This window comes from Triticum aestivum, chromosome 5B (assembly GCF_018294505.1).
Source record: "Triticum aestivum cultivar Chinese Spring chromosome 5B, IWGSC CS RefSeq v2.1, whole genome shotgun sequence".
NCBI lineage: Eukaryota > Viridiplantae > Streptophyta > Magnoliopsida > Poales > Poaceae > Triticum > Triticum aestivum.
This window is the reverse complement of record NC_057807.1, coordinates 173946653-173966536: the sequence shown is the minus strand read 5'-3', so window position 1 is coordinate 173966536 and position 19884 is coordinate 173946653.

The following is a 19884-nucleotide window of genomic DNA, read 5'->3' as shown; positions in this document are numbered from 1 at the left end:
TATGATGCTTTTAGGTGGTGCTGCTATATGATAATAACCAGCCACTTGGACCATCGAATTTCAACAAATAATTGTTCTTCATTTAAATGTGGGTCATGCGTTCTTCGTTTAAATTAGGCAATGGGATCTCTATGGAAAACATTAACCAAAGTAGATTGTGCCAAGTAGATGGTATCTTTGTATTTGCATTTTGAGCAAATAGTGATGGTCTGTTTTCCTATCATATTAATTACTGCACTGGGTTCAATTTGTGATGTTTGCAAGTCAAATTAATTTCCATATGTGCAGCAAAATGAAAAATATATATAATGCAATCTAGACTTTCCACTGATCATACCAAAGATAAGCCTAAAACACAATGAAAAGAACTGGTTGGCGTATTACATGGAGCTTATATCACAGGTGCTTATTTTCTTAGGATAACTCGTTCGTAATAACTGTCCCTAAGAAACTTGGCTAATAGAACTGGCATACAAATAACATGTCATGATGATTGCAATGGAGGAGTGACGTACCATAGCACACTGTATAGGCTCACCGCGGCCTCTCCTTTTTTTGCGATGTTCCATGAAATTGCCACATACATCTTGTACTTTTTCATTGTGTAAACCTATCTGCAAGTTGACACGGCTAATTTCAGACATCTACACATGATACTACATTGCATATCCCTTGCGCATATTTAAACCACCAATTAACGATTGTGTGCGTACCATAAACTAGCCATGACTCTGTATGCTGGACTGGCAGGCACTTTAAGGGAGCCTAATGTAGTGCACTGGAATTCCTACATGCCACCTATGATTTTGTGTAATATACTGCCCCTATTCCTAAATATATGTCTTTGTAGAGATTCCAGTATGGACCACATACAGATGTATATGGATGCATTTTTGAGTGTAGATTCACTCATTTTGCTCCGTATGTAGCCTATAGTGGAATCTCTAGAAAGACTTATATTTAGGAATGGAGGTACGAGGTAGTATCATGTATGACATCTACATATCTAATTTAGCAGCCAGTAGTAGAAATCATTCTCTGCACAAAGGGATTACTGGTCGAAAATCCTAGCAAAGCACGCTGGCAGGCACAAAACAATACAAGAGAGAGAGACGCGCTTACAAGATCATAGCAATGCCTCAGTCCAGGATCTTGGTTGGCCAAGCTGTTAGATCTAGAGAAACATCATCCTTGTAATTTTTGCCAGCTGCATAACAGGTAAAAGCGACCGGTTAGTATATTTGAAGTACATCGGGCAGGTGATGCTGGACGGGTTTAAAGGTGACAAGTACCTAGGCCGTGGCGGGTGCTTGGCATCTCTCCAGACGGTGGGAATCAGGTTAGAAACTTCGAGGGTGATGACGCTGCGCTGGTTGTCGGGGTCCGGTGTGGAGATCTAGAACCGTCGAGTAGGGTGTTTGTGGAGCGGCTCTGTGGCCGTGGACGAGGGCGTAGGTGAAGCTGCTCTGGTGGTTGGCTTAAGGATGGCGTTGACGATGCGGATCTGCGGCCATGGACGGGGCGTTAGAAGCTGCTCTGGTGGTTGGGTTAAGGATGGTGTCGACGATGCGGATCTGCGGCCGTGGACGGGGCGTCAGAAGCTGCTCCGGTGGTTTGGTTAAGGATGGTGTCGACGATGCGGATCTGCGGCCGTGGACGGGGCGTCAGAAGTTGCTCCGGTAGGTTGGATGAGGGTGCGAGGAAGCGGATTTGAGGCCGTGAACTTGTGAGTTGGCAAAGCGGCCCCGGTAGGGTTGAGAATGGTATAGGCGAAGCTACTCCGGTAGGGTTGAGAATGGTATAGGCGAAGCTACTCCGGTAGGGTTGACGCTGGTGTCGGCGAAGCGGCTCCGGTAGGGTTGAGGAAGGTGTTGGCGAAGCACCTCCGGTAGGGTTGAGGAAGGTGTCGATGAAGAGGATCAGAGGCCGTCGACGGGGGCGTCGGTGGGGTGGCTCCGGGGGGTGTGGACGAAGGGTCTCCAGTGGGGAGTATGAATGATCTGCTGCAGATGCGCGGCGGTTGACGAGAGTACCGGCGAAGCAGATCCGGCGCCGTGGACAAGGCCGGCACTGAATGGGCTGTGGTACAGTGGTGGATGAGCAGTCTACTTGTTTCTAGGGGAGGTGGGATGGGTAGATGCAGCCGCAGAAGCAGATCCGGTGAGGTGGATGCCACTGGCAGTGAATGGGCTATGGTACGCCGGTGGATGAGTAGTCTAGGGTTTCGAGAGGGAAGGGGAGAAACGGCAATGAAGTACGGACGACGTGATGTAAGATGCTCTGGTGCTGTGGAGTTAGTCGTTTTGCGGGAGGGGGGAGAGGAAATGGGGGTGCCATGTAGTGGGGGGGAACCGGAAGTTACCAAAGAAGCCCCGACCTATCATGTAGATGAGGGCGGTATTGTAACTGTTGGTCTCTGTGCACCAAGGACAAAAGGGGGATTTCACATGCTAAAGACTAAGGTGGCGGAAATTTTAGAAGGAGGCGGGAGATTTTGCCGCCCGTGGGATTGTTCGTATCCAGTTTCAACTAATTTTGGACCGTGCTAGCGGGAAGGTCATGCTAGACTGTGTACACGGGGCATGCGTCAGCAGTTAATAACTGGTGTGAAGTCCACCCCAGAAAAAAAGACAATAACTCGGGGTGATGCGCCGATAACTTGGACGTTCACACGGGCGCGGCCAATCGTACGGGTGTAGTGGCGCGTTCACAGAAAAAGGGATCAAACGCTCAGCCTATGTATTTCTCGTGTAAATAGATAATTTAGTGCCATTGGTTATTTACTTTAAACATAATGCATTGACGTGTTAGTGTAGAGGCGCACAAAAAGAAATGGATATTGTAGTTAGCTACTTAAAAGTGTTACCTCATATGATTACATAGCCTCCGATCCATTTCATAAATTGCATAACCGTTGAATTCATATATGAATATTACATATATTACTTCAAAATAGAAACTTAAATCCTCCAAGACTAATGAATTTGAATGCAAGAGTAACAATGGTGCATGTGCATGATAGCTACATTGGTTTTTTGAAGAAACATCACTGTAACTTTGGCATGCACAACTGAAAAAGGTTTATTTAAATAGAAAAAAATGTGATATGTGAGTGTCCAATCTTTATAGCGTTGAATCGATATTGTACCTTTGGCCACGATACGAAGTAGATATTGACTTATGTTCAAGCGATGCATGTCCACGGTCGCTAGATAGTGATACGTGAATGAATTGTGCAATCTCTCTCACACGATACATATCTCATTTCCCTGTGGGCATCGGAATCACACACGCGCACTTCGTGTATTTCTCTCCCTCCGCCAGGGTTAAATTCGTCTTTCTACCCTGTACTACAAGTCTCTCACACAGAAACACACACGCTCTCTATGTCTAACACACGCACCCCTTTAATTCCACCCACCCACAACCACTAATGTCTCAAAGTATAATAATGTCTCTCACACATATGCTATCTACCTAACACTTAATATAGCTAGATATGTGTCACACAAACTCCTTCTCCCTACTAGCAAGATGCCCATGTGCATTGCACGGAACATCAAGATGCATTTGTATGAGAAGTTTATCTTGTGGGAGAAAAGGATGAACAAGGGAATGCCTTATTTGCAAATGCGGAGAGGGGTGTGGGTATCTTTTTGCAAAATTGCCATATTTTCCTTCATGTCCGTCGGATATAAATCGGATGGCCTATATTGCAGGATGGCAGGAACACCATCAATACCAACTCTGTTTTTTATAAGAGTAGAGATATGTGAGTGTCACTGCCCCCTCCCACCCCAGACACCCACACTTCCCAACACTGAAGGAGTAGGGTGACACCTCGACCTTCATACTAATCTATCAACTGGCTTCTCTCTCAAACATACACACACACACTACCCGGCACCGAAGGAGTAGGGTGACACCTCGATCTTGATACTAATCTATCGACTCCTCTTTCAAACACACACACACAAACACACGCTCGCTAGTTGTGCCTCTGTGCCTACCGCGCACACTCTCAATACGTCTTTCTCTCCCTCCCCCGAACAATGACAGTAGAAGGGTGACAACTCGATCTGATCATAATCTGTCAATTGGTTTCTCTCTCAAACATTGTGTCTCAGTGCCTCGCTCGGTAGCCCCCTCGATATGTAGACTTCTCGCGTGAGAACAACTTTAGTGACGATGACGCTGAACCCAGTGTGCCTTGTTTTTACTAGCCTCATGTGATAGTTTTCACCCTGTTTTCTATTAATTAACAAGGCAACCTTTTCTTTGTTACTACTCCCTCCGTTCCAAATTACTTGTCGCACATATGGATGTATCTAGATGTATTTTAGTTCTAGATACATCCATTTCAGTGACGAGTAATTTGGAAGGGAGGGAGTACTAGTGAATCTGAAATCATTCGGGGAAGACATAAACAATATCACTTCAACCCAATTATCGCAGCAACTACTTTAAAAGAAATTAGCTAGCTGCCTGTGCGTTGCACGGAACATCAAGATGCATTTGTATGAGTAGTTTGTCCTGTGAGAGAAAAGGTTGAACGAGGGAAGGCCTTATTTGCGAACATGGAGAGACATGTGGGTATATTTTTGCAAAATTGCCATAGTTTCTTTCCTATCCATTAGATATAAATCCGACAGCCTATATTGTAGGATGGCACGCACACCATCATCACCAACTCATTTTGCTACTCCCTCTGTCCGAAAATACTTGTCATCAAAATGGATAAAAATAGATGTATCTAAAACTAAAATACATCTAGATACATTTCCTTTTATCCATTTTGATGACAAGTATTTCCGGACGGAGGGAGTATTTGTCTTTTTAGAGATTTCAACAAGTGACTATGACCGGACCTTACCAACATACTCAAAAAAGTAGTCCATAATTTTGATGTTACCCTCTTTTCTTGGCGGTGTAGTGCCATCTGGACACCTCATAAATAAATCAAGGACAAATCTGACCCCTTCCTGAAAAGACATACATAGCAAAATGAGTGAATCTACACTCTAAAATATGTCTACATACACATCCGTATGTGGTAGTCCATTTGAAATCTGAAAAAGACAAATATTTAGGAACGAATGGAGTATATATAAGAGTAGACATGGATATATATCTCCAGCATGGTCTACGACAAAAATGTGCTTGGCTGATTAGCGCCGGATGCTCGCAACGCGATGACATGAGTTCGAATTCTGTCTTTTAACATTAGATTTGTATATTATATATTACTCCACTTATTTAATATATACTTCTTTCACTACTGTACTGACAGTGGAACCCACAGAGTACTTAGAATATTAAGGATGGACTTGTTTATTTTTAACTTTCTGTACGAAGCTGTAGCCACCTGTAAGTTACATGTACACTGTACATGCAATTAACTTTTTATAGAGGGACAATCATACAGGCAATTAACTCAAATGGATTGGATGTCACTCTGTTATTTCCAGCATAAAGAGCATCTCCAACGGCAGCCGGCAAATTTCCTCCCGCTTCCTTCCGCGAAGGACGACATCAAACGCCAGCGGCATACATTTTTACAACTCTAACCAACCAGATGAAATTCGTGCAAACACGGACTGATTTCATATAAGCATGAAGGATTTCGTATAAAAAAGCCGGATCTTCATATAAACATGATGGATTTCATTACATTTACATGAACTAAGAGGTGCCAATCCGGCTCTCTTGTATAATTAATACTCCATCCGTCCGGAAATACTTGTCCTAGAAATGGATATATCTAGACTTATTTTAGTTCTAAATGGCCGCCCGCGGATCCCTTTGTCTTCCTCATGTCCGTCAGACACTTGCGGGGTCGACGAAGGTCCTCGGAGGAGACGAAGCAGCAAAGAAACCACCTGAATCCGCGGTCGTCGCCTCGGCGGTGGCCTTCATGGGTCCCAAGTGGCGACGGCCTCCCGTGTTCTACTTCTCCTCGATGATGGCGGCGGACAAGGAGAAGCTGGCCACCGACTGGTCGCTCTCCACGCACCCGGCTTCTGTCTCTGCCTGCATGGCGCTGCCGCAGGCACGGGAGGCACGCCCACAGATACGGGAGGCGCGGCCACCGCAGACACTGGTGGCACGGTACGACGCGACAGCGACGGCGCCCGTACCGGCGTGCTCACCACCGTGCCGGCGTGGAGCAACTCGCCACTCCTCATCGAGCTGAACTGGAGCAGTGAGTTGCTGAACCATGCGCCTGCTTGGGGTGGCAACTGGCTCCGTCAGGCCAAGCGAGGTTGGTGAAGCACCGAGCGGCCTCTCCCGTATCCAGAGGGCTCAGCGGGCCACCTAGCCGGGTAATATGCCGGAGAACGGCTCATAGGAAGCCATCGGAAGGGTGGAGAAAATGGTGAAGGAGGAGATGGGGGAGCGGCGGAGGGGTGCGATTCTTGCCTGCTGTCTGTCTGGCCTCGTGTAAATAGAGGGCAGACGGTAGGAGCTTGGCCGACGTCTGGCCTCGTTTAAACTGAGGGCGGACGGGAGGAGCTCGGCCGGTGTTGCATTTAGGGTGTGTTTCGATGGCAGCCGTGAGCTGCCATGCCAAAATTTTGGCGTTGACTACCGGCCAGGGCAATCGTTTGGATTGAAGCCAACTTTTCCAGCCGTTGCCAAAATTTTGGTCACCAGTTCATTTTTCACGCCCATGTGTTGGCGAATTGGGGGCGCCTAATTCCTGCGCCAATTAATTGGCTTGCCCTGGTTTTGGTCGGGCAGTCCCGGGCGCCAACCAAACGGCCCCTTAATTCCGGCCTGCTCATGAACGGACGTGTGGCCGGAGTAGGATTCTCAGTTTGCATGCAGGTTTAACAGAGGGGTTTAATGGAGGCGCCGGGCGTGCAGCGGGCGGCGCAATACTATTCAATTTGACAGCATTAATGAGCCGTCAAATCACAAAGGCCCTCGCCTCTCGTGAAACCGACCCAGCTAGACTGCCCCACCCTCTAGCCTTTTAAAAAAGTATATAATCCACTTTTGTACAGTAGTAGTATCGATGGATTGCGCCATGGAGCAAATCTTGAAATTAAAAAAAAGGTGGTACATATAGAGAGCGCTCGTGAACTATGTGTCATACATGGCAATAAATAAAGTACTACATGATACTTTTAAGATACATGGCGCAGGAGTACTAAGTATTATTAATACAGTTTTGCTAGAACTCATCTAGATGATATATAATATGGTCTCATTCATCTTTTATAGTCATTGGATGTGATGCTATAAGATGCGTGTGTGCTGACGTGGGTTGTATTTGTTCTTGTGCGACGAACTGACCACTGCATGTCATGTTTGATAGTCTCAAGTCATTAAAAGCATACAAGCCCCACATCTCTTCTTGGTTGATTCCTCTATTTATGTCAAAAAGTAAGAAACAACATGAGAGTTAATGCACCACGCCTTTGTGTTAGACTAGCCACAATGGTGAGTAACATACACTAGTAACATACACATATCCCTAGACTATGTTACTACCTTCATAGTGGGTACTACCTCCGTCCTGGTTTATAGGTCCCTTTTATAGTTTGTGCCAAATTTTGACTAAAAATTTAACTAACAAAATGTTAATGCATGTCAAGAAAAATTATCTCATTGGATTCATATTTGAACATAGTTTTGAAAAATATAATGTTTGGTGACATGCGTGAACATTTTCTTAGTTAAATCTATGGTCAAAATTTGGCACGAAATACAATGGGGACCAATAAACCCAGACAGAGGTAAGTAACATAAGTGTGGTAACATGCAAAGCTTCATGTATTAGGTTATAGACTCATATTGCATTGGAACATGTGATGTTACAGTAACTAGCTAAGTTATTATAACTACCTCTCTCCTCATTAACTCATTGCCACATAAGCAAATTTGCTGAGTTGGACTCGATGTTACTGCTGAAGTTACTCCCACGGTGGCTAGTCTTACTAGTATTTGGTTTTCGTAAGATGAATTATACTACTCACCTAGACGGAGGGAGTATTCGATTTGACAGCGGGCGGCGCAGTTCCCTATACGCCTTTAATGCAGACGAGGGTGGGATTAGCGGTTCCCAATATGTTGAACGACCAATGCATCGTCCTTCAATTAATGCATGGGGGAAGTAATGGGAGGAGGTTCGGGAAAAGAGGCTGCACGATGTGAATGCAACGCAGTTTGCGCTCATTCCCCTCATATAAAGGCGCCCCTCCTCCATTCCAATGCATCTACCACATCGTGCGCACCTAAGCACTTGCCTAAGCACCTACACTAAGCGCAAAAGAGCTCGCTCCAGACCCATGGCGGCGATGCACGTGAGTGGCGAGTGGCCGCGCCAGATGGTCCACGACACCGGCCTGCGGCATCGCGCCGAGGATCGTCTCCAGACAGTGTTGGAGACCGGCTGGTGGATGGCCACCATCGACGCCAACTATGACTCTCAGTTGGACCAGATGATCATTGCCACCAGCAACAAGTTCAGCATCCTGAAGAAGCTCGCGGACGACATCGCCGTACTCCTCCAGCCCGCGCGCCCGGGCTCCTCATTGCCTGCCACCCTAATCGGCCTCCATGGCCGGAACCTCTTTCAAGCACTGGTGGCCCTGCGACTGCCCGCCGACGCCACGAAGAATGTCCACCTGGAGGTCGCGCTCACCGCGAGGCGCCTCGCCCTGCAAGAATTCGTCGACCTACACATCCACGCGTACGAGCAAATCGTGTAAATAGATATCTACAAGGCCAGTGAGGACGCTACGACGTTGGCCTTCCTCAACCGGCTGGAAGCCTTGGATGCCTTTGTTGAGAAGCACCTCGACCTCGCCACAAAAGCCGCCACTCCTTAGCCGCCGGTCGGTGGCCCGGCGCACTAAGTTGAGGAGGAGGAGGTCATACGTTCGTGGATCCATCTTTCTTCTTGCCTTCTGTAACCACCACTGTGATCGCATCATCGTGGCCTTAATTCTTATTGTGATGTTGCATTCTCGTTCCAGTCAATACCGACATGTGCGATCCCTTTGCTTAATTATATGCATCATTGTAACTAGTACTCCATCCGTCAATTTATAAGTTGTGCTTACCTTTTCCATCAACTTCGTGCAACGCGTGGGCATCTTGCTAGAAACACTAGAATATGTCTATATAATCTGTATGTGATAGTCCATTTGAAATCTCAAAAAAGACAAATATTTAGGTACGGAGGGAGTAATATATTAGGAGTATATCAAAACAATAGTGATTTCTTTCAAGTTAGTGAACAAATACTACTATTCTACTACTTTGGATCCGTCGCAACGCACGGGCACATTGCTAGTAAAAGGAAAAGGCCTGCCACGTTCGCATCGCACCCCCACACGCTCGGGAATAGGGATTACAACACGGCCCGTACGGCACGACACGTAGCTTAGGGAAGGCGTGTTGCCTAGTAGTGGCGGAGCTTGAAGCAAAACGTTGGGCGTGCCAGTCTAGCCAGGCTATAGAAATTACCCTTGCGTTGACGTTCCATGCCTCAAAACTAGATGTACAACTACGAAAATCCTGCTAGGTTGGGCGGGCCAGGGCACATGTTGGCCCTCACATAGCTCCGTCCCTGTGCCTAGCATTTTCACTTTCATGTGGGACCGCCCGTTGAGCAAACCGACCCCCCGCCCGCCACCGGGTTGGAAAACAGAAACAAGGGGAAGATCTAGCTGTAGCACAGAAGCCAAGAAAATTTGTGCCAGGCGGGGCTCGTTGATAGAGTAGGAGCATTCTGTACTAGTACTACTCGTACCAAGTTTGTACTTGTAATATTATTATATTACTAGTACAACCACTATACAACTAGTAGATACGTGCACGGCACAACATCGTAGGAACAAAAAAACGGGAAGATCTTGTTTTGGGTGATTTATCTTTTTTTCAATCAACGTAGTATTTCCCTAATAATAAAGCAAATAGTGTTTCTGGTCGTCCGTCAGGAAAATTGCCCCCCGAAGTTCGCACTAATTACCCGCTATGCCACCGGTAAGTGAGAAAAACGTTTCGCTGCGACTGCATCCGCATCCGCCTTGCGTTTGGTTCATATAAGGCGACACTCTCATATATATCTAGCATAGGTGCCTACCGGACTGGTTGGAGCTTCGGTCCTACATGCTGTAGACCTGGGTTCGATCCCTGCTCCCTCTTCTTTCTCTTTCTTTTTTTGCGGCTGCATCACATGACCGCTGCTCGACCCAACATGTTTTTTCTCTTTGTTTAATTTCTTTTTTCCTGTTCAAATATTTAAAAAATAATGATATCTGTCAAATCCTAACTTCAAATCTAACATGTTATATATGAATTTTTTTTCAGAAATATGAGTAGATTTTAAATATGCTATTATTTTCCATGTTAATCATTTTCAAAATTATGTTTAGGATGCATCATAGTTTGATGCTCTCACAAAAGCTATTACAAATGAAATATAATATTCCAAATGTTAGTCACCATAAAAATGATTCCATTTAAAAAATATTCTAACAAATTAGAATTAAACACCTTCTCAAATTAAATATATATTCATGTTTTTTGAACAATAAAAAAATGGTTGAAAGAATCTTTCATCGAAGAGCTGAAATGGGTCATGACAAACATTGCTGAGATACATCCAAATTCCATAGTCCAAAAAAATACTTAATGTAACTTTATTTCTGAGTTTGCAAAAATTGAATTAAATAAGTGTTACATAATTAAATTGAAGATTTTGATGTGTTTTTTCTCCCGTTGCAACGCACGGGCCCTTTTGGTAGTATGAATAATATGATGTGGGGGGCACCCATGAAGCTTATGTGGCTCGGTTGCATGGCTACGGAAGGTTAGAGAAAAATAAATAGATAATGTGTTTAGAGTGCACTCCACTAAATAGATATACTTTGGATCCATTGCAACGGACCGGCACATCTATATCTATACCCCCTATACAGTGTGTGAAAAAACTTTGAAAGTTGGTCGTTGGATGAAGCCAATCCGACGGTACAAAGATGGAAAATCCGAGCACTACTAGCCATTGGATATCATGCACCAGATTCTGCCACATGTATAATCTAGAAGACTCCATGGTTGAACTTAGGGTCTGTTTGGTTGGAGACTAGTGTGGCCAAGCCAAAGTGTGGCTAGCCACACAAGTGTGGCTGAGAAATTGGACGCCAAACTTTGGCAAAAGTTGGCAAAAAAATCGTCTCTATGACAAATGGGTGATAGGGGCAATAAAGTGTTGCAAGCCAAAGTGTGGCAAAAAACAAACAGATGCCAACAAAACTGTGGCTGCCAAATTTTGGCTTGGCAAACTGTGGCTGGGAACCAAACAACCCCTTAATTCATGACTAACTTTGCCACAACAAAGGTCAGGCAAAGTTATTAATAAGTTCTTCAAAATGAGAGCCACAAGTTGGCAAGCCTAAGGGAATCTTGCCACATTTTTTGTGTATATGTCATGTGGAGCCAGTGTGGCTTGCCTAAGGTGTAGCTTGAACCAAACACTCACCTAAGTTAATCAAACTTGCCTAACCTTACATTCCACCAAATTTTGCCACAAGTTGGCAAGCCTAAGGGAATCTTGCCACATTTTTTGCGTGTATGTCATGTGGGGCCAGTGTGGCTTGCCTAATGTGTGGCTTGAACCAAACACTCACCTAAGTTAATCAAACTTGCCTAACCTTAGATTCGACCAAATTTTGCCACCTGTTAGAATCCAGAAAACTTCACATGTTGAAGCATAATGCACAAACCACCAGAATCTCATGCGTGCAATGCACGTGTACCTTACTACTAGTACTAGTAGTAGTAAGAAACAAATTCCAGTTTTGGCACGAGCTCGTACTGCGGGAGCACCACAAGGCCTGCCGCAGGAGTTACATTTTCCTCTCGGGGCCCACGGGACCGAACTTCAGTGGCTTAGTGCCCGGCCTATGAGTCAATGACATGGGGGCCTTAAATGCGGCTGGCCCACATGTCATTCTCATGGCGGTGGCGTGGTTCGCGACTCACTCGCTCGAGATGAACCGACAAGTGGTGGCGTGGCCGTGGCGAGGGTACCACAGCTGGGCGTCGGGGCGTTACGAGGCGTAGATGGCCACACCAGCGGGTACTACCTGTAGTACATAACTACTCCAGCTGAGGATTGATGCCCGGGATGAAATGTGTCACAGCCGCTGGATGAAAATTCAATGGTGCGGGAGTACGGATCGGAGCACAGCAGCGGAGCAGGCAAACCGCATCCAATCGGGTGTGTCTGTGGTAGAAAGTTGATGGTCGCCACAGTTCAGCTAGCCCGCATGTCATGCACACAAAGGCAGAGGAGCGGTGGGGCCGAGAAGGATGAGGGACACGAATAATACTACCATTCTGTCACTGACCTGTGGGACCCATAAGCATGGGTCCCACCTGTCAGCGAAGGAAAGGCAGGGCAAGGCAGTGATAGCCACGTCAGAGGATCCATGTCCACGTCAGGGGACATTGTGCCGTGGGTTGGAGCGGCGTCGTGGGAATTGCGTGTGGGTGTGGCAGTGGTAGAAACAATAAACGTGATGGTCGCCGTGGTTCAACATCCATGGAGAAGTTGTCGTGTCTGCTGACACATGTATATCAAAACTAGAGTGTTTATATTTCAAGCACGTGAACAAGTATTATTCTACTAGTTTGGATCCATTGCAACGCACGGGCCAGCACATTGGTAGTAGTAGTGTCCATCTCTATCTCTAGCGGCCTTCCCTCGTTCATCCTTTTCTCTCACAAGATAAACTACTCATACAAATGCATCTTGATGTTCCGTGGAACGCATCAGGATGTTTCCTTGGGGGTCTCTACACCGCGGCGTGGCCGTAGTTGCAAGTTGACGCCCTTTGAGATGCCGACGTTGAGGGGCACTCGGATTTCCTCCGATGAGCAGGTAAGATGAGTTTGATCACGTAGTAAATGCGTTCTAAAGACTACTTCCATGTCCATTTCCTAATTCTCCCCCTGCCCACTGTTTCACAGGATAGGCTCCGAGCGAGTGGAGATTGGCTTGCATATGTACGGGAGGGTACCAACATCAATTTGCACAACATTTACAACGTTGACACCGTTCCTGTAGAACCTTTGTCCAACATTGGGATCAGCCATGCAACAGGCCACCGCATGAATTGGTACGATGGAACCACGGTGAGATTGAATAAAAGATAGCATGAACCTTGCACATGGCGGTCAAAGGCGGACCATGCTGTCTGCGGCCAATTTGTTGCCGTATGAGTAGGAAGACGTTGTGCTCCTTTCTAACCGCATCTTCGCGGTGACAAACCAGGGGACTTATTTTGTGTGGGACACATCCTATGATATACTCCCTCGCTCCCAGTTTATTTCTTTTGAATCTTTTCATTTTATAAGTTTCAAATTCAAATTTAGAGCTCCCCATCACATGTTGAGATTACAATGTCCGTTAAATCGTTGCGTGCATGTATAGTAAAGAAACAAATCTCAAGTTTGGCACGAGTTTGTGCTGCGGGAGCACCACAAGCCCTGGCGCAGGAGTTACATTTCCCTCTCAAGGCCGTCGGGACTGAGCTTCAGCGCCTTACTACAATTACCTTTGAGTCAATAACATGTGGACCCGATAGGTGACTGGTCGACATGTAATGCTCCCGAAGGCAGAGGGGCAGTGGGGCCAAGAGGGGTGAGCTGCAGGTCGGGGGATGTGTGGTTTCATGGGTTCGAGCGGCCTCGTGGGAATCGCGGGTAGCTGTGGTAGAAACTTGATGCTCGCCGCATTTTAGGTGGCCCACATGTGATGCACACAAAGGCAGAGGGGCGATGCGGCCGAGAGGGGTGAGGCGCACGTCGGGGGGCGTGGTGCCGTGGGTTGGAGAGGCGTCGTGGGAATCGCGAGATGAAACGTGATGGTCGCCGTAGTTGAACTTCCATGGACAAGTTGTCATGTCTACAGACACATGCACTGTATACCGATCACTGGAAGGAGTAGGAGAGAAAGCTATATATGCGGATAATTAGTTCCTTATAGTCAAGCGGACCCACGCTACCACTCTATTCCAAAGACATGCACACCATCGAAATAGTCCATCTATATCAATATACAACGAGAGGGAATAATTTTTTTTACAAGAGAGGAAATAGTTCATCCATCCATAATGCCCTCCTACTGGTGCAACATTTTCTTCTTCTTCTTCTTCTTCTTCTTCTTCTTCTTCTTCTTCTTCTTCTTCTTCTTCTTCTTCTTCTTCTTCTTCTTCTTCTTCTTCTTCTTCTTCTTCTTCTTCTTCTTCTTCTTCTTCTTCTTCTCATTCTCTGTGGGAGACGGCTTCGCAACAAGCTCTTTGGACCTTGCAGCTATCTCGAAACTCATACGGGCATCGAGGGCAGCATATTTTATCTGCTCGTATGTCTAGGGATAATTCTCCCATCCAGATGACCTTAATGCCACCGTCTCATCACCCTTCTGAAGATTTGTACCGAGGACAAAATTTTCTACGTCGAATAGGGATGGTGTCTGTTTAGCACAATCTTCTACAGGAATATTCATTCTAGTCTGTAGGTCAGGGATGCTTTTCAAATCAAGGTTGTACGGCTCCAGCTTCTGTTTGTCCCCTTCGGTGGCTGCCCCACAGAAGTATACGTCCTCCAGAGACAAGAAATCGTGAAGATCACCTGGTATGGAGGGCAGGTGTATGATGTGGTACACCAAAACATCATCTTCGAGGCACAGCTGAAGGACGGCGGTGCGCTGGATCTTCCCAGGGGCACGCTCCGTGTACTCTGCGTCAAGACCGATGACCCTCGTCTCTACCTTTTTGAGGGAGTTTGATACATTGTTGATCCACTGCCGAACAACCCTTGGGTGGACGGTGACGGTGGCAACTATGTGCATTGAGCCTTCGACGAGGACATGTTGGATGCTAAAAACATGCATCTCGATCTCTTTCGCCATTTGGAACCGCTGGAACGGAGGGCTATGGTTTGGAGAATTAGGATTAGATGGCTAGTCTAACTGAAGTAGTAGATGATTATTTAAAGAGGTTAAAACAATGTGAACGCAGTGGGTTTTGGATGCAAATGAAGACGAAGTGGACGTGAAGAAGCCGAGGAGAATCGGTTCCCGATGGAGAAGTAAATGGGAGAAGTGGCGTGCAGGCAGTTGATTAGACGGCTAGGTAGACTAAACGAAAAGGCTATGCGGGTAGACTGAGGAGTCGTACCTGTTCGTGTACGTGCCATCCTTCCTGATAGGTGGGACCTATGCAAACAGATAAAAAAATGTGTCGTAGATTTTTTTTTGAGCCCGTGAGTGGGAGACACAACATTCTGTGGTTAAGGAATACTCCCTCCGTTTAGTTGAGTATAAGTCACCTTATGAAAATCAGGTTTTCCCAAAACCTTTAGGCGTGGAGCATTAACTTCCTGCTTGATCCCCTCCCATCCTCGTTAGCCAGCGTTCTCTTCCTGTACTGTCGTGTTCTACCTTTCCATTTTTCCTCTTCTCAAGTGTGGAACGATCTGCATGCCGTCCTTGATGCACCAGAACGACCACTACATGCATCGCGGCAGGGCATTGATTGGGCATGCACGAGAATTTGGTTCTGCTCGCAATATGTATGATACCTGAACGATGAAGTGAACAGGCATGCTAGCATAGGAGACCTATTTCCGCTATACAATACTGGAGTACTCATGTTCCTACTAGTAGTAGTGGTAGTAGTAGTACAACTGTGGTACACTTGATGGTGAAAATACTATTCATCCGGTCCTCACAGTGAAGTGACAACACCCTGCGCCTGACACTAGTCCAGGCGAGGCGGCGTGTTCGGGTTACCAAAGTCAGCCTCACCCTGTGCACTTTGCAGTCTGTCACCGCCGCTGTACAGCACATTGGTGCCTCGCCTCATCTCCCTCTCCGCTCCCATAGCACCACTCCATCTCCATCTCCTTCTCCGTCTCCATCTCACTGTGCCCCCGTGTACCGTCGCCTCACTCGCCTCCCCAAGTACCACTATTCCCTCGCTAGCCGCTCCAGCACGACATCCTTCTCCCCCATAAATCAAGCCCCCTTCAAAACTCCACCATGGCCGAACACGAACCGCGCAGCATCCATATGAGCCGCAATTGGAGCAATCTCCCCAGTGTCATCCTCGACCTCTGTTGTTCGTGTATGGATATGTTGACCGCCCTGCGGCTGGCTGCATGCTCGAGGGACATGCACACGGCCATCGTCGAAGCGAGGCCTAAGCTTTTCAAGACACCCTACTTGCTGCTATCTGGTCTTGCGAGATTGGCTCACCATGATACGGAGGCGTGCATGATGCACATCGACTTCAATCCGATCTCCATTAGCCGAAACTTCTTTGCAGGTATGTAGTGTGTCGCCGTACATCATTTCCCTCGACATCGATCCGATCACCATCGCCGAAAACTTCTTGGCATGTATGTACTGGTTCAGCATGAACTCCCACTGGATGGCTGCCTTCAGAGAAGACGGTAAAAAGTTGGTGCTCATGAACTTCCAAACCTCCCATGAGATTATCCTTCCTCCGTTGGATTATATAGATTATTACCATCACAGTCCAAGTCATCTAGATTACTACGTCAGTTGGACGGACCTTGTTTTGCAGAAGATTGTAATCTGCCAAGTACGCACATGACATGCGAATTACACAGACTTCAAGCTAATTGCTTTGTTCGACCGCGGACTCGCCTATCTTTACGCCGGTGCCTTTTTTAGCTGGGACTACTCGGCTCGCAGTGGATCATGGTAAAATCTAATACACACTTCAGTGATGCTATTGAACACAATGGCATCATCTACGCGATCGACAAAGCAGATGGCACCACGTATTGCTGGGACGGCGCGTGTAAGTTGTTTCCATCTGATGTTAATGATGACGCCCTAACACTGTTTGAACTTTTTTTGCTGATTGGCATATCCCTGTTTGAGCAGAATTTGAGTAGAACTATGGCAACATATTAGAGACGCCATAAATCAGCTATATTTGGAATGAGTTAATTCATGCGATTGTGACCATGTCATTATAGCCAATTTGTACCCTGAATAATCAAACGGTTAGGAATATATGGATATTATCCTTATTTTACAGTAATCTATATACAACTAGTAAATATGAGTGTGTATCAATGGCCATGTTAGTTTCCTCATTTTCATGATGTAGAAACATGCACCACACTGTTGGTTTCAACTAACCGTACATTAGGCAAGTAAATGTGCATATGGAGAACTCTATATTTGGATGTAGTGAAATCCTGCAATGCTTACCATGTGTACATACCTATATTCGCCCTTCAGCAATCAATGACTAGAATAATATCCTCACAAATTTTTTGCCCATAGAACACGAGTATATAACAATGCATGGTCTGTTAGTTACCTTGAAAATTTTGTTTGTGAGGACAGAACATGATTACATAACATGCATGACATGGTAGTTTCCTGTGAAGAATCGATTGCGAGATAACATGAGTATAACCATGCATGGCACTTCTATATTTTCGAACCCAGTATACATTTCCCTGTATTTTCCTCCCAGTTCCAACAGGGACATATCAATGTTGTTTCTTGCATTATCCTACTCATACTCTGAACAATGTTGATCTTACATTAACAATGCCTATCCTTTTTGATATGGTGCAGTGTCCCTACAGTTACTGCCCTTTGTAATTACACCACCTTTGCCAAAAACGGGGAAGCACAACTGGTTCCTCGCTCGATCAGACGACTACAAAAGACTGATGATCATTCAGACACATGAGACGGAAAAGTTATATTGCAAAAACCCCACTATATACAAGCACTGTGTAATACGTGAATATCTAGACAGTGGCTGTTACGTCTATGAGCATGATACCAGCTTGTTGGGGCCTTTAGGATTTTTTAGTTGGAGGCGGGTAAACAGCCTTGGTTCACACTCTCTGTTTCTCGGACTCAATTATCCGATTAACCAGGAGATCACTGTTGGCAAGGACCTTGATGGCAGAGAGGCTTTGTTTGCTATGGAAAACTGTGTCTACACCGCGAGCCCTAGGAGTTCGGGAGCATACTCCCCTGATTGTCAATGATACAGCCTGCAGCCAAAAGAAGGTGAGAATGACAAAGGCATCCAGATTAAGTTTGATCCTTGGATGTCTCAATTACGACAGGCAGTGATGTGGTTCAAGCCTTTAGGTTGATAGGTAATTAGGCTGTTGCATCGAAAGGGTGGAGTATTGGTGTCTCCGGATCACTGGTCGCTGAAGCGGGGCTGCAAATTATGATGGTGTTGGATCATCTCTTCGAATGACTTTGTTGTCTTTGCTGCTGGTTCTGGATGGGTAGTTCTTTCTTTTGTTATGCATAGTCCTGTCATTTGGTCATCCTTGTCTATGTCACTCTTTCTATGTAATAGTTGCTTCTGTTTAGAATGTCATTCTCGTCTGGATCACGAGAGTCTGAGCGCCGTAGATGGGTACGTTTTGGTGGTGTAGCAAGACTTCTTATGAACTATCATGTCTTGCTGTTTATGTCAGTAGTAGTCACTAGTCAGTGTTTGAATGTTGTATATATCATTGTTTTGAACTGTTTATTGTCTCGAACTACTGGTGGGCTAAATGAGGGTATCACCATTCTCCAGTGTTCAAAGTATATCTCCTTTTTTCAAGTTATATAATTTGAGCTCACTGTCTTTTCGATGATGTACACTTGTTTGGGCCAGTGAGGTGTCGTTGAATATGGGCTGAGTAGTAACGGAATGCCAAACAGGTCAATTATGACTCTCGGGCCGGGCTCTCGAAAGATCCTGAAAAAAAGGTCGGGCTCTCCAAAAAAGAAAGAATAAGGACTCTTAGGCCGACATGTGGGTGCCACCGGTGTTTTCGTGTGCTTGCACGCCGAGAGCATTTTGGCGCGTGCTCAAAATTCATGCTACCTTTTCATCCCCAGTCTCCCGCCCCACCCCCACCTCTGGAATCTCGATTCCTACTCCAGTTCCCCCAAATCCCCCTCCTGTACTCCCTGTACTCAAGTGCACTATCATGTCACCGGTCAAAGCGGATCTCCGAGCCGGAGATCCTAAGGTCCGTCCTGCCTTCGGTCGCAGTGTGCTATCGCTCAACAATGGCATGGCGGTGCTTGACGACCAGTTTGCCGGCAAAGTGCTGATGGTAACCATCAACGGAGAACAGCCTCCTGTCTCGCCGGACGACCTTGTCAAAGCTCTTGGCATTGCACACGGCATCCAAATAAGTGACTTGCTCTTCGAAGTCGTGTGTTCGAATCTTCCCGTCGTTTGTTCTACGATGGCGCACTGGTGAGCTTTGATCGGTGGCACCCAGGATGGGGCTCGGTGCCCTCTGAGCTTGAGTTTTTAACAAAGCTTACTGAGGGAGTCCTGGACTAGGGGGTGTCTGGATAGCCGAACTATCATCATCGGCCGGACTCCAAGACTATGAAGATACAAGATTGAAGACTTCGTCCCGTGTCCGGATGGGACTTTCCTTGGCGTGGAAGGCAAGCTTGGCAATACGGATATGTAGATCTCCTACCATTGTAACCGACTCCGTGTAACCCTAGCCCTCTCCGGTGTCTATATAAACCGGAGGGTTTTAGTCCATAGGAGAACAACAATTACAACAATCATACCATAGGCTAGCTTCTAGGGTTTAGCCTCCTTGATCTCGTGGTAGATCCACTCTTGTACTACCCATATCATCAATATCAATCAAGCAGGAGTAGGGTTTTTCCTCCATGGAGAGGGCCCGAACCTGGGTAAAAACATTGTGTCCCTTGTCTCCTATTACCATCCGCCTAGACGCACAGTTCGGGACCCCCTACCCGAGATCCGCCGGTTTTGACACCGACATTGGTGATTTCATTGAGAGTTCCTCTATGTCGTCACCGAT